We start from the raw sequence: 15,910 nt of genomic DNA, 5'->3' as shown, positions 1-15,910 counted from the left end.
CTTTTTTCTGTCTCATTTTCTCGTGAGCATGACTTAATTTTCTCATGATCTTGGCATAACTAAAATTTTGTTTTCTTGTTAATTTCTTGTGATTTCGACTTAATGTTCTCACGAGAAAACACCTTTTGGTGCCTCCTAAAAATATCAGGCACATCATCATCATCTTAATCATGTAACAATAGGTTTCTCATGGTCAAGGAGAGGGATTTTATCTGTGCACTTCGGGAGAGGGGTGTCCCAGAGGAGAACCTTGCAAAACTGGAGAAGTTAAGGCATTTACATTTACATTTACATTTATTCATTTGGCAGACGCTTTTATCCAAAGCGACTTACAAAAGAGGAAGAACATCAGCGAATCATCTTAGGGAGACAGTGGTACAAAAAGTGCCATATTACAAAGTTTTACTATCATCATAATAGTATACAAAACAGATTTAAGTGCAACAAGAAATGTAAATATATATATATATATATTTTTTTTTTTTTTTTTTTTTTTTTTATTATTATTGACCGGTTAAGTGCTTTTGGAAAAGATGTGTTTTTAGCCGTTTTTTGAAGATAGAGAGTGAGTTAGCTTCCCGGATTGAGTTGGAAAGGTCATTCCACCACCGTGGTATGATGAAACTGAAAGTCCGGGAAAGTGTTTTGGTGCCTCTTTGTTTTGGTACGACAAGGCGACGCTCCTTAGCCGACCGCAGGCTTCTGGTGGGAACGTAGCTCTGCATAAATGTTTTTAGGTATGCTGGAGCAGACCCAGTGACTGTTTTATATGCCAGCATCAGGGCCTTGAATTTAATACGTGCATGAACCGCAGCCAGTGGAGAGAGACAAAGAGTGGTGTAACATGTGCTCTCTTAGGTTCATTAAAGACCAGACGTGCTGCTGCATTCTGGATCATTTGGAGAGGTCTAATAGCACATGCAGGAAGGCCTGCAATGAGAGCATTACAGTAGTCCAGTCTAGTTATGACAAGGGACTGAACGAGCAGTTGTGTGGCATGTACAGAGAGGAAGGGTCTTATCTTCCTGATATTGTAGAGTGTAAATCTACAAGATCTTGCAGTTTTTGAAATGTGGTTCAGAAATTTAGCTCATCATCAATGGTTACCCCTAGATTTCTGACCGCTTTGGAAGGCGTAAACTGTAGTTGGACCCAGCTGCACGGTGATGTTGTGTTCAACAGCAGGGTTGGCTGGAAAGACAAGGAGTTCTGTCTTGGCAGGGTTGAGTTGAAGGTGGTGTTCCTTCATCCAGGCCGAGATGTCTGCCAGACAGGCAGCTTATCTCGAACGGTCACTGTGGTGTCGCTGGGCTGGAAAGACAAGTAGAGTTAGCGTGTCATCAGCGTAGCAGTGGTAAGAGAAACCATGTGACTGGATGATGGGTCCCAGTGATGTTGTGTATATGGAGAAGAGAAGTGGCCCAAGCACTGATCCCTGAGGTACCCCAGTAAGTAACTGGTGTGGCTTGGATACTTCCCTCCATGCTACCTCAAAGGACCTTTCTGAGAGATAAGAGTTGAACCAGTCAAGCACAGTTCCAGTGATACCCAGTTTAGAGAGGGTGGAGAGTAGGATCTGATGGTTGACTGTGTCAAAGGCAGCAGAAAGGTCCAGCAAAATCAGAACGGATGATCTCGATTCAGCTCTCGCCAGTCTCAGCGACTCGATGACAGACAGCAGGGCAGTCTCAGTGGAGTGTCCACTTTTGAAGCCCCACTGATTGTCATCCAGCAGCTTGTTCTGTGAGAGATAGGCGGAGATCTGATTGAAAACTGCCCTTTCAAGTGTTTTTGCCATGAATGGGATGAGAGAGACTGGTCTGTAGTGTTCTATCTGTGTGGGGTTAAGTGCAGGTTTTTTCAGCAGTGGGGTTACTCGAGCCTGCTTAAATGTAGTGGGAAAAGTGCCTGCAAGAAGAGATGTGTTAATTATGTGTGTAAGTGCCGGTAGGATGGACGGAGAGATGGCCTGGAGAAGGTGTGATGGAATGGGGTCAAGGGAACAGGTTGTGGGGTGGTTGGAGAGGAGGAGTTTAGAGACCTCAGTGTCAGTTAAAGGCATGTTGTGTGAACTCACACAATTGATGTGTATAATGTATATACTGGCAAAACATGTGTTTAAAGTTACTTTGTCATCTGTGTGTTTGTAAATGACAATTAAGCATTGATGTATGTTGCATAAACACACATATTTGCACATACAGTAAGTGTGCTAAATACACATATTTGCGCACACGCAGAGAAAACAACTTTTGTTATGTCGTGATCTTGAGAAAATTAAGTTATCATGAGAAAAGCTAATTTTGTTAAGCCAAGATCTCGAGCAAAGAAAGTCGTGATCATGAAAAAACGTCTAGGTTACGTATGTAACCTCCGTTCCCCGATGGAGGGAACGAGACGTTGTGTCAGAGTAGCGACACTAGGGGTCTCTCTTGAGCGCCGATATTCACCTCTGGACTATGAAAAAAGGCCAATGAGAGTTGGCAACCAGTATTTGCATGTCCCGCCCCCGGACATACGGGCATTTAAATACGGGAGTTCATTCAGGATTTTTCTGAGGAGCCGGAAATGGTCCGGCCACAACAGTGGCTCGGCTCAGCGACGTGGCTGGGGAGACACAACGTCTCGTTCCCTCCATCGGGGAACGGAGGTTACATACGTAACCTAGACATTCCCCTTCTGTCGCTCTCTCCACGTTGTGTCAGAGAAGCGACACTAGGGAACAAGGTGCTGGCTGCCAACCCGAGAGGGGAGGCAAGTTTAAGTGGCAAAACCATCAGAGGCCTGACTTAGGGCCTATGTGGAAAAGTCGGTGCGGTGGTGGATCCAGCCTATAGAGGGGGGAACATACAGCACGGCAACCGAGGCAGCCGTGACTGCCTAAGGGAAGTACGGGAGTCCGCTCGCCAGAGGGGACAGAACCGTGGCGTTACACACAGGGGGAGTACGAAGGAGGCCTTACCTGTGGAGCACCTACACCAGTGCAGGGTAGCTTGCGGTACCTGCAGTGGCTTGGGTCGGCGAGTTCCTCCGCTGAACTGCGTCCCAAACCTGAGATCTCCTGGGAATGAAGGCGCACTGTTTCCCCTGGTTAGGGGGAAGGGCGCTAGGTGCAAGCGATTCACCCGGTCAGATCGTGGGCGTGCCACCGAGTTCTACGGGCTCGGTACCTGAGAGAACACGGGACGATACTGACCAAACTCGGAGATTGTAGAATCTCGCGAAAGTGTTAGGTGTTGCCCAGCCCGCTGCTCTACAAAATGTCTGCTAGGGCAGTGCCCCTAGCCAGTGCCCATGAGGACGCAACACTCCTGGTGGAGTGGGCTCGGACCCGCAAAGGGGGGGGCAGGGCCTGGGTGTGATAAGCCAGGGAAATGGCGTCGACAACCCAGTGGGTGAGTCTCTGCTTGGAGACAGCATTCCCTTTCTGCTGTCCCCCAAAGCAGACGAAGAGCTGCTCAGAGCATCTAGTGCTCTGTGTGCGGGCCAGGTAGACACGTTAGGCACGTACTGGACACAGCAGTGAAAGGGCTGGATCTGCCTCCTCCCGGGGCAGCGCTTGCAGGTTCACTACCTGATCCCTGAAGGGTGTGGTAGGAACCTTGGGCACATAGCCCGGTCGCGGTCTTAGGATCACGAAAGTGTCTGCCGGACCGAACTCCAGGCAAGCGTCGCTAACAGAGAACGCATGCAGGTCCCGACCCTCTTGATGGAAGCGAGCGCGATCAGCAGGGCGGTCTTGAGAGAGAGGGCCCTGAGTCCAACTGAGTCAAGCGGCTCGAAGGGGGTCTCTGGAGTCCCATAAGGACGACCGAGAGATCCCAGGAGGGGAACAGGTTAGGCCGGGAGGGAGCTATCCTCCGGGCACCTTTTAGGAACCTGACGATTAAGTCGTGCTTACCAAGAGACTTTCCGTCTACCGTGTCATGGTGGGCTGCGATAGCGGTGACATACACCTTGAGGGTGGAGGGGGACAGCCTCCTCTCCAGCCTCTCCTGAAGAAACACGAGCACTGACCTAACTGCGCACTTCTGCGGGTCTTCGGCACGGGAAGAACACCAGTCCACGAACAGACGCCACTTTAGGGCGTAAAGATGCCTGGTAGAGGGGGCTCTGGCTTGGCTGATTGTATCTACGACGGTAGATGGTAGACCGGCTAGATCTTCCGCATCCCGTCCAGGGGCCAGATGTGGAGGTTCAAGAGGTCTGGGTGCGGGTGCCAGAGCGTGCCCCGTCCCTGAGAAAGGAGGTCCTTCCTCAGGGGAATTTGCCAGGGAGGGGCTGTCGTGAGGAGCGTGAGGTCCGAAAACCAAGTCCGGGTAGGCCAATAGGGGGCTACCAGCATGACTTGCTCCTCGTCCTCCCTGACCTTGCATAGCACCTGTGCAAGAAGGCTCACTGGGGGAAATGCGTACTTGCGCAGCCCCGCGGGCCAGCTGTGTGCCAGCGCATCTGTCCCGAGGGGAGCCTCTGTCCGGGCATACCAGAGCGGGCAGTGGGAGGTTTCATGGGAGGCAAACAGGTCTACCTGAGCCTTGCCGAACCGGTCCCAAATCAGCTGGACCAACTGGGGGTGGAGCCTTGGGAGGCAAACAGGTCTACCTGAGCCTTGCCGAACCGGTCCCAAATCAGCTGGACCAACTGGGGTTGGTCCAGGTGGAAACGTTCCACCGGCCTGCGGCTGTGCGCCCGTTGCACACGGCACCCCAACCCAATTTGGAAGCGTCGGTTGTGACCAGAACGTGTCGGGACACCTGCTGCAAGGGTACATCTGCCCTTAGAAAGCAGAGGTCTGTCCAGGGTTTGAAGGTTTAGCGGCAGGTAGAAGTAACTTTTACGTTGTGCGTGCCGCGGCGCCATGCTCGTCTCGGGACTTGAGTCCGGAGCCAGTGCTGAAGTGGTCTCATATGCATCAGCCCCAGCGGCGCGGCCGCCGCGGAGGATGCCATATGCCCCAGGAGCTGTTGGAAACATTTTAGCGGGACCACGGCGCCTGGCTTGAAGGAAGCGAGGCATTTCAGCACTGACTGAGCACGCTCGTTGGAGAGGCGTGCTGTCATTGAGACTGAGTCTAACTCCAGACCGAGAAAAGAGATGCTCTGGACCGGGAGGAGCTTGCTCTTTTCCCAGTTGACCTGAAGCCCCAAACGGCTGAGGTGCCTGAGCACCTGGTCTCTGTGTGCGCATAGTAACTCTCGAGAGTGAGCCAGTATGAGCCAGTCGTCGAGGTAATTGAGTATGCATATGCCGGCTTCTCGGAGCGGGACAAGAGCTGCCTCTGCGACTTTCGTGAAGACGCGAGGGGACAGAGACAGGCCGAAGGGGTGGACTTTGTACTGATACGCCTGGCCGTCGAACGCGAACCGTAGGAAGAGTCGATGTCGAGGGCAAATTGAGACGTGGAAGTACGCGTCCTTCAGGTCTACCGCTGCGAACCAATCTAGATGCCGGACGCCAGATAGAATTTGTTTCTGGGTCAGCATTTTGAACGGGAGTTTGGACAAGGTCCGATTGAAAACTCGCAGGTCCAAGATCGGTCATAAGCCGCCGCCTTTCTTGGTTACAACAAAGTAAGGGCTGTAGACACCCTTCTTCGTTTCGGTTGGAGGGACAGGCTCTATCGCGTCCTTTAATAGAAGGGAGGCGATTTCTTCGCGCAGGGAATGGGCATGTTGGCCGTGTACTGCGGAAAAATGTACGCCCACGAAGGGGGGCGGAGACCTGGCAAACTGAATTGCGTAACCGAGTCGAATGGTCCGGTGCAGCCAGCGTGACGGGTTGGGCAATGAAAGCCATGCCTCTAAGTTCCGTGCTAGGGGCACCAAGGGGACGAGTTTTTTGGACGTACCCGGTGGCGCTTCGCAGCGGTGCGGAACAGGTAACGCGGCGAAACGTGGCGTCCCGAGGCTCCGGTGCTGACGTCTCGGTCTCTGGGTCTGTCATCTCAGGAGCACCTGGGAGCCTTCTGGGTCCTCAAGGGGGTCCGTGAGACGATGGGCGTCCAACTTCTGCGGGGGGCTCAATGCTGGGGCTAAGAGCTGGGCCCACTCACTTGTTAGTTGAGGCAGAGCACCGCTTTATTTCTTTCTTGAAAGCCGCAGGAGGACGCCCTCGGCGAGCAGACAGGGCATGGCCCCTGGCGGCAGGTTTGCGGCAGGGCAGGATGCTTTTTTTGCTTGAAAATAGCCTTCATCTGTTTCTTCACTACTGAGGACTGCTGGGCGAAGTCGTCAAGTGGTGTCGCCGAATGGACGGAGCTGGGAGACGGGGGCGTTTGAGAAAGCGTGCTTTGTCTGCCTCCCGTACTGCCTGTCCATCGTTGCGTTTCTGGACCACGGAGTGGCCATCGCCTGTTCGAATGCAGTTCCTACAGCACGTCAAGAACAGGACTACCCAAGTGCAGATTTTTAAGTGCCCTGGCCCGGTGGACTTGCAGGAGGGGGCCATGGCGTGCAGGGGGGAGCGGTCTGGGACCGTTCTACCACCGAGGGTAGCCAGAGCGGAGGAGCGAGGAAGCTGGGCTTGCTCAGCTCGTCATGCTCGTCCGGGAAGGAATCCAGGGGGGGGCGCGGCTGTGAGCGGCGCACATGCCCGCGGAACCAATTAAGCCCGGGGAAGCATAGCGGACCCTCTTGTGTCAGGCTCAGACTGGGCGGAGACCTGAAGGTGGCGGCCCAGGCAAGTTATCCGCATCCGACGCCGCTGTTACGCTCTCCGATGCAGCGGTGATGTCATCATCCAATGCTGGGGAGCTCGAGGAACCGGACGGTAGGCCGTTAAGCGGACCGCACTAATCCCGAGCTCGAGGGAAGCAGGCAAGCGTGCCGGGGAGGCGGGAGGTTTTCGGGGGGATTTACCCCGCGAAAGCGTCCCGTTATTCTCCCCAGATCGTTCTCCATCGCCCGCAGCGCCTGCCTCAATCCCGTAGGAAGGAGGCGAGGCACGGGGGGCGGCTGAGATGGCTCTCTCTCACTACAAGAGAAAGCAGAGATCGCAACGCTGCTGCGGCTATGTTCTCACACTGAAAACATAACCCATTGGAGAGAATGCTCATCCCGAGCTCGGACAGAAACAAGCAAGCGTGCCGGGGAGGTGGGGGGTTTCGAGGGGTTCACCCGGCGAAACGGAGCCCGTCATTGTCCCCAGATCATTTTCATCGACCGCGGCGCCTGCCTCAATCCCGTGGGAAGGAGGCGAAGCGCGGGGGGCGGCTGAAGCGGCTTTCTCTCACTACAAGAGAAAGCCTACGACCGCAATGCTGTCATGGCTATGTTCTCGCACTGAAAACATAGACCATTCATAAAAACACTGCCTGCGTGTGATCGCAACCCAGGAATGCAAGGCAGTTTTTATGACCGTCAGAGGTGGGGAGACATCAACCACATCCAGAAACTACACAGAAACTACATATCGTCTTTAAAAAGACGCGTCCTGAGAAGAACGTTCAGCGCCGCTGTGTTTTGCTCTTTAGAGCGAAATTACTCTTTTAGAATAACTCTTTCGAGTTGTCTGCGCTGTCGAAGCACCCAGGGGCAAGAATGCACAGCCGTGCATGAAGGAGAAAGCCGCTGTTGTGCGCCGTCAGATCCAACAGCATGCAGAGCGTCAGAGGATTAACCAGGAACTTGGTGTGTAATTCGCAGCAGAGTTCATGCACGACCATCGGCTCCGAAGAAATTTTCTGAATGAACTCCCGTATTTGTGCCGCTTAAATACCCGTATGTCTGGGGGCGGGACATGCAAATACTGGTTGCCAACTCTCATTGGCCTTTTTTCATAGTCCAGAGGTGAATATCGGCACTCAAGAGAGACCCCTAGTGTCGCTTTTCTGACACAACGTGGAGAGAGAAACGGAAGGGGAACTACTTTTGTCATGTTGATATTACGAGTCAATTAGTTGTGATCATGAGAAAATGAGCTTAATCTGCAGAGACAACTATATGTAAGACATTTGGATGTTGATTGTCATGAAAAGTGTTAGCAAATGTGGCTCTGTGGCACTATCAAAAAATTGGTCTGCTTGTTTGAGAATCCTAACCAACACAGCAAGACTGGCTCAGCCAATATCATGAGTTTTGGGTGGGACTATCTTGTTATCTGACTAATGGCAGTCATAGGGTGTGTTAGATACTTTTGAAAATAGTCATTATTTTTTTGTTTAGACTTGTGGCACAGAAATTACACATTTCACCTTTAACTGAAATTTTAATAAAAAATGTTAAGGTTTGTAAATTTAAATGTTTAGTAGTTAATGTTTAGCTTTTGCCTTATTTGAAGTGGTCAGAAAATATTAAGAGGGTTAGGGTTAGATTAGGGTTAGTGTTAGGGAGATGAGATTATTTGATTGGCCCCCTCAGTGTGTAGCACAGGAACTTGGCATCAGTGTGGGGATGCTTGTGGTGTGAAAAGACTATAGAGTCTGAAGCAATCAAATGTTAAGACAAAATTAATTAATAGACAGACAGAAAACCTCCAGACCCTCTGAAATTCTGAACCCACAGTATTGATCTTTATTGGACTTTGCACTTTGTAATGCAGATCACATTTGTTCTGCTATAAACAATCACCATAAACTAGCAGTCAGTCTCTCTCAACCTTAATTCATTTGTTTTTAGCTGCAAATCAATTACTGTGTCTAATGAATTACTGGTGAGATGTTAGTCAGACAACAGACCATGCACTTGAGAACATGAGTTCATGTTAATGCACAATTTAGATTGTTTTATTGTCTCATAAGGTTTGATGTTTCGTAAGGAAACATAATGTCCTTGGAGTGGACTGCATTTAGCAGCTGAACCAGGGACAGGTCTAGAAAAATCAGTAAGTAGGGCCTGTGCTATTAAAAATCCTGCCAGGTTTTAGAGCTAAAAATGGATGGAGTTATTTTGGAATAAATGACTGCTGCTATTTCTGAGTTGCAAATGTCATTGCAAGCGATGGATGCTCAGTGTAGTTTGTGCTCAAGTTTATCCTGTGTCGTATGTATATATATATATATATATATATATATATATATATGACTCCAGATAATCTATCCGTTTCTCGACATCCCCCACTCTTTTAACCATATCAGTGAATTGCGCCTCCATGGCAGTGATTGATCAACGTATCACTGTAAGATCCTCCAAGTCAGCAAAGACCTTCGTCAGCATTGCTGACATGCTCAACATCTCTCACTGCATTTCCCGCATTTCCCACATCTCTCTGACCAAATTGACTCCCGGGCCCGCGGCCTGCTCAGTGGTGTCAGCTTGAGCATGTAAGTGTCTTTTAATGTCTCCAGAGCCCGAGGATTTTAAATTTTTTGACATATTGTCCTCCTAGAACAGTTATGGAACATAGTGTATCGAATCTAACTGGTTTATATCATTAAAAGTGTTCAAACTAGCAAAGTGCGCTGAGCTCACCGTTCACTGTCCGATCCTCACATGGCGTCACGTCGACCCAGAAATGTCTTGTTGATGAGAGAGGTCAACAGAGACTGGCCAGACTGGTTCAAACGACAAAGTCTACAGTAACTCAGATAACCGCTCTGTACAATTGTGGTGAGAAGATCATGATCATGTCAACTGTACCTGAGAAAATTTTTGTGTTGCTATGACAAAGCAATCAAAAGTTATGGCATTACAAAAATTATTTATCATAGTGTCCAAAAACGTCTCCATATGTACCAAAGCCTCTCCAAACAAATAAAACATAATAGTTATACATAAAAACGAATTACACATGCAAACACAACAATGACAAGAAGTTTGCATAGCATGGAGACATGATTTTTGTTATGAGATTTCACAGAATGAGTGCCTTTTGACTCAACGAGTCTGCATCGAGTTGGTGGCCATATGCAACATTGTGCTTTGTGTGAATTATCTAATGATCTATTCATCTGATTACCTGTGTTAGGGCTTGTATGAAAGATAATCATCTCCTCTAAATAATGGAGTGTAATATTTTATGTTCCCTTTTCTTTGTGGAAATGCGGCATACAAGCAACACCAACATAACTGTCAAAGAAATATACTTAGCTATTACTCCCTTTATTTTTGTCTGTGAGTAAAAAATAGGCTGGTTGTATTCTACTCTTTGAGAGCTTTTCGACAACATATGACACATGGCTATTTGATCAGTTTGATGTTTTTAAAGTGCATTTTTTTAAAGCATCCAGGTACTATGATATTACCATCTTTTACCATGGATCATGTTTTGTTGAAAATGCTGCACTGTTGTTTTGTACCTGCCAAATGTCTTTTTATCATCCCATTATAAGCACATTAGCGTGTTGTCATGGATACACTCATGCTACTACTACATTGAAAGGATCTGTGGGATAATTATTTTGTTATTATAGAGGCACACTAATTACACACACATGCTGTACATTATACCTTCTAATGTGATAAGACACATCACACTGATGTTATTTCTTCAGTTCTTTTTCTCATATAAATTTGTCATTAAACAGCACCTGAGAAAGGGACAAAGAGACACAAGGGTATAGTTAGAGAGAGAGATTCTACTGCTGTTTCCATGCTTACATGCACTGCAGTAGATCTTTTAGGTATGAATCATGCTGAGTCTGACACATGCTGTGGAATAGCTGGCATTTACTGTACATACTATATGTCTCCCCAGATGTCTCTTGAGTCCTCGGGCAGAAAACCGAGAACAGCATCCCTTCTTAGCTCCACAGTCTAACCGAGAGTAGAGCAATCTCACCTCCTGCGACTTGTGTAGGAGTTTTGCCTGAACACTCATAAACTTGGATTTTCACCAAGTAACTATTACTTTTACATGTGTTCATCTGCAAAGTGCAGCAGTGCCGCAAACTTTTTCAGCCATCTCTGTTCCAGAAGTATTTCATGGGATTTCATGAAGTACTTCATTGAAGAGTTCTAAGCCATGGCCCAAACCAACCAGCTCCAAGGTGAATCACAAAATGATAAACTTTGATTTAAAACAAAAAAGCCTGAAAGGTGCAATATGTAACAATTTTCATGTAATATTCTGCCTTTTTTTTTGCCAATGTGTGAACGGCTTGTAACGCAACTTAAAAAATTAGCCCTTCCCGGAATTCCTAGGTTGCCTATTAAAGCCTGTAGACTGATTGTCATGCGAAGGGAGCGGGTCACTATTGCTGGGAAAATCCAAAGGATGTGACGTTTATGCGTGCTCCCGAGAGCCTTGCCTTAGAATGTGATCATGGTCGAGTCGAAATCTAGAGTGAACATCGGCAGGGCATTTGATTCCTGGAGGGACCTTCGTTCGGTTTGGGGGATCAAAACTGACCCTGAATTGGCGTTCTTCTTAGGACAGGTAAGTTCTGCAAATCATATGAAATATAGTGCCATAAGGATCGATCTGTGTCATTTTAGCTAACATGATCTTGCCTGCTAACGCTAATGAATTGCAAGTTACCTTGCTTCATAACTTTCAAATGATTTCAACGATCTTCTCTTTATACTAAAAGTCAGGTATACAGGATAAATGTAAGCAAATACGCTGGTTTCTTGATCGTAGTACAACATATGACATACAAAGCATACAATAGTGCAACAGTAAACTGTGTGGTGTAGTTCGGCAGTATGTAGCTGTATGTGTGTATCAGTATGCTATGTTAGCTGATAAGTCTTAAAGTTTGTAGTAAAACAATCATAACTGTGTAATTTTAATTTTGCTACCTCATCTGTCAGCATGATGCCGGTGGATCACGTTCAGTCATTGTTTTGGTCAATGCTCACTCACGTCCCTATGTGCACGATCGTGAGTACGAGCAACAGGAAGCTGGCTGCAGTTCACTTAACAGCCACAGGTGTCATTAATAACAAGGGTTTTTGAATCTTACATACTGCACCTTTAACAAAAAAGTCTAAAAATCGGGACAAAAAGACAAAGGTACATGACTACAGAACTACAATCCCATGAAGCATTGGAAATGTTATAGTCAAAATAAAATTCATTATATTTAAAATGTATTGCTAATAATTTAAATATATACAAATATGTAAGAAGTTTAATAGTGCAGGGAGACTGACTTAGATTGTGTCATTCACAGTGCATCATTGAAGTGAGCAGTCACTGCAGAGCTCTTATGCCACGGTTTGTTTGCCATGATTCTCTGATTGGTGGATTTTCTCCATCAGGATTGTGGGTAGTGTAGTTCTTCACCATGAATTCAGCTGTTCAAAATGAAGTTGTAATAATGCAGACTGATGGCTTCAACAGAAGAATATAGCATTGATAAACAGCCCCAGAGCTCACGGTAAGTCTGTCTTTAATGGTTTTTAAGTTATCATTAATAATAATTTCCCCTTTAGAAAAACATTATTAATGGGATTTTTACTATTGGAACCCGTCTATTGTGCTCTAATTTTCATACTTAGGGTTAGGGATTTAAGCAAGTGAGTTAAAGGCAATTTTGCACGGGAAAGCACCACAAAAATCTAGTTTGAATAGTTTACTGAGTGGTAAAAATCAAACATGACACTTGGCTAATATGATTCTAATGCTACGGTAGCCGCTGTGTTAATTAACCAAGTAACAAAATCCAGCTAACTGTGTCGAGATTCTCGGTTAATACACCAGCTGCAGTTGTGAGGGACTGGGACAGCTTCCATGTGGTAATACTGTGGATTTAGCTAAGATGCTTACAGCTCCATGTTCTATATAAAGATAATGAGATCAGCCCCCTCTGCAGATAGAATTGCACAGATAACCTAGACCTATAATTTGAGGAGGTATTTAGTTACATCAGCATGTCTCACTAATGAGGCATATTGTTTTTTAGGGGTCAAGAAGACTTGTTGTGGATACTGATTGTTTCCATTTTTAAAGTAAAGCTAACCTTAATGTGCAAAGTGAACTGGAGTCATTAGACCAATCACAAAATTGTTAGTAACAGAAAGATTTTACTCAGTAAGCTTCCTTTTGAAAATATACAATGTGTAAACCCAAAAAGGAAATGCTGAGTTATTTGACTGTTGTGGTTGGTGAGCTGTTATTATCACCAGCATTTACTCAGTATTAACATTTTTCCATTTAACTGTCCAGTGGAAGGATAAAGTACTGCAAGCACGCATGATTGTGGGTTCCAAATGTCTGAGACCACATCAGGTTTAGGATTTTGAAAAATGTAAAACAAAGAAAATAAAGAAGACTTTTTTTTTCCATAATGTTGTTCAGTAATGAAATGTAAGCACATTTGTGACATTGACCATGTAAGCTCCAACTCAAAGGGACGCTGTCATTCATGCAAAAAAATTAAAAAAATGGAATCACTTGTGCAGAGGTGTCAGGCTTTTGGACCCCAATGTACAGTATATATCAAAACACTAGAGCAGAACTTTCATTGATATTTATTGAGATATTATTAGAAAAAAAGATTACTTTTACTGTATGTTTATGGTACATTTGTGGAGAATGTTATGCTTCTAGACTTTACATTTATTCATTTTAGCTGATGCTTTTATTCAAAGCGACTTACAATTGTTATATAATATATATATATGATATATATATGATATATATATATATATATATATATATATATATATATATGGTCACACACACCTCTGGAGCAACTTGGGGTTAAGTGTCTTGCTCAGGGACACACATTGGTGTCTCACAGTGGATTCGAACCCAGGGTTCTCGCACCACCACCCCAACCCCAACTTAAATTGTAGTTGTATTTGGCAGTGACATGTCAAAGAGAGGATGGGAATCTTAAAAAAAAAAAATCGCAGAAACAACAATGTTTCTGTAAATACCTTGGAATGTACACAGTTCCTTTGTCTTGGTTGAATACTCATCGGCTCCAGCAAGCCTGGTGAATGCGGGACGGTTGCAGAATGGTTGTTTAATGTTCTAAGACCAGCCCAATCACCAAGGAGGAAGTCTGATGACAATCTGAGTGTTTAATAAGACCTGTTTTGACTTCAGATGACAGAGATACGTATTTGTGTTTGGAGTGGCAATATGTAATTTTCCATAGTGCTGGTTTGTGATCTTTTGTTATTGCTTCTATCGAGTTGATTTGGCTTCTGTTGAGGGAGAAAAATGTGAGAACAGGAAATGTTCCTGGATTTGTGCTGTGAGTTTGATTCTCACATGTAATATTTGCTTAAGATACTATAATAGTATAACTGTAAACACCTTAATCAAAAAAGTTTTTAAACATATTTCTCAAGGTAAAAAAAACATGTTTTACAAATACCATAGATTTTAGAGTTAAGAATAAAAAAAAATGCAGAGTTACTCCAATTTGCCTTTTCATAAAAATAAAAAAAATATTTCCTGAGCTTCTAAAGGGGTATCTGTTGTTTGTTTGTTTGTTTGTTTGTTTGTTTGTTTGTGTGTGTGTGTGTAAGCAGCCTATTTGTTACACCACATGACTATTTTGGTGGACAAACATTTTTTTTCAAATATAAATTACATTATTTCTTATTTAAAAAAAAAATAAATAAATGTGCACTACTCATGCCAAAATGTGTTTTTGTCATGAAATTCAGCTTTTAATTGTAACAATGCTGGAAATGACGATGTAGGAACCCAAGTGCAGTTTATTTCCAAATGTGAAATCCAAAAACCCTAACTCTAAACGTGAACAAAACAAAAACATGAACTTCACTTTACATGACTTGGTAGACTATGAAACAAAAAATGAACTTCCAAGCAACATTAAAACACACATTACCTGACAAAGGCCCAAGGCAAACATGAGGGTATAAATACATGGACTTGGGAGAACACATGAACAAGATAACAATCACAAGACTGAACTAAGAAACAAGATAACAAGACAATGACCATGAACCAATGAAATAACAGAACTAATAACAAGACTATAACCAATGGGAACAGGACACATGAACATGAAGGAAAATCACATGACTTGACAAGGAAAATGGATATAACATGAAACGGAAACACTTTTTTTCAAAATAAAAGACATTAACTCAAAACGTGAACAAAAACACATCTAGAATTCGATTTTTATTTATTCATTTTTGTACTGTTTTTGGTCCGTTACACCACAAAACATTTTCTCTATGCCCCAGAAAAAAGTACAATGTTTTTTGTGAACTTAATGGATCCAGACCAAATTAAATCAGCATCACGCCATGGAACTATTTACTATTTGTTTTAATGCTTTTGACTGTGGCATTACATTTTACACTTAATTTAAATAAGTGTAAAGATATCATGATATGTGTTACATATACCTTGTCTTGTTTCTCTGTTGCCCTTTGTCTGCCATTTTTGTCACCTTTGCATTCCTTAGTTTTCACTTTTGTCCCTTGTGTAGCTCCTTAGTCTCTTTGTTAGCTTTCTTGTTCACTTGTCATTGTTTAAGAACTACACTTCCCAGCATCCACCTGCCATCATCACTGCCATTTTGTTCATTGTTCTCACCTGTGTCTTATTCAGTCATCACTCACTGTGTATTTAAGCCCTGCTTTTTGTTCACTCCTTGTTGTTCGTTGTTTGGTAATGTTTGTATCCGGTATGTTGTCAAGCCTGATCTGTGTATCCTTTACCCGAGTTCCTAGTTCTGTTTTGTGTTTTTGTTCCCTCGTGTGTAACCTGATTTACTGTGTTTTCAGTTGCCGGTTTTCCCATCGTGGACTTTTCTTTGTTTACCCTTTTATTTATTACATGTTAAATAAAACCGCGTTTGGATCCGCACCTCTTGTCCGTCTTATCCTGTGTCTACACTAGACGTTACAGAACGACCGACACAACAATGGATCCAGTGGTCCAACTGGCCAACTATCGCCTGCTCTGCCTCAAACAAGAGGACCGTCCTCTCGAAGACCACATTGGCGACTTCCTTGTGCTGGCGAATGCCGCTGACTACCCGGACCACATCCTGGTGAGTTTCTTCAGGGGCAACCTGAACGCCTCGCTGAGGGAG

This window comes from Xyrauchen texanus, chromosome 41 (genome assembly GCF_025860055.1).
Source record: "Xyrauchen texanus isolate HMW12.3.18 chromosome 41, RBS_HiC_50CHRs, whole genome shotgun sequence".
Lineage (NCBI taxonomy): Eukaryota > Metazoa > Chordata > Actinopteri > Cypriniformes > Catostomidae > Xyrauchen > Xyrauchen texanus.
Note: the sequence above shows the minus strand (reverse complement) of the source record.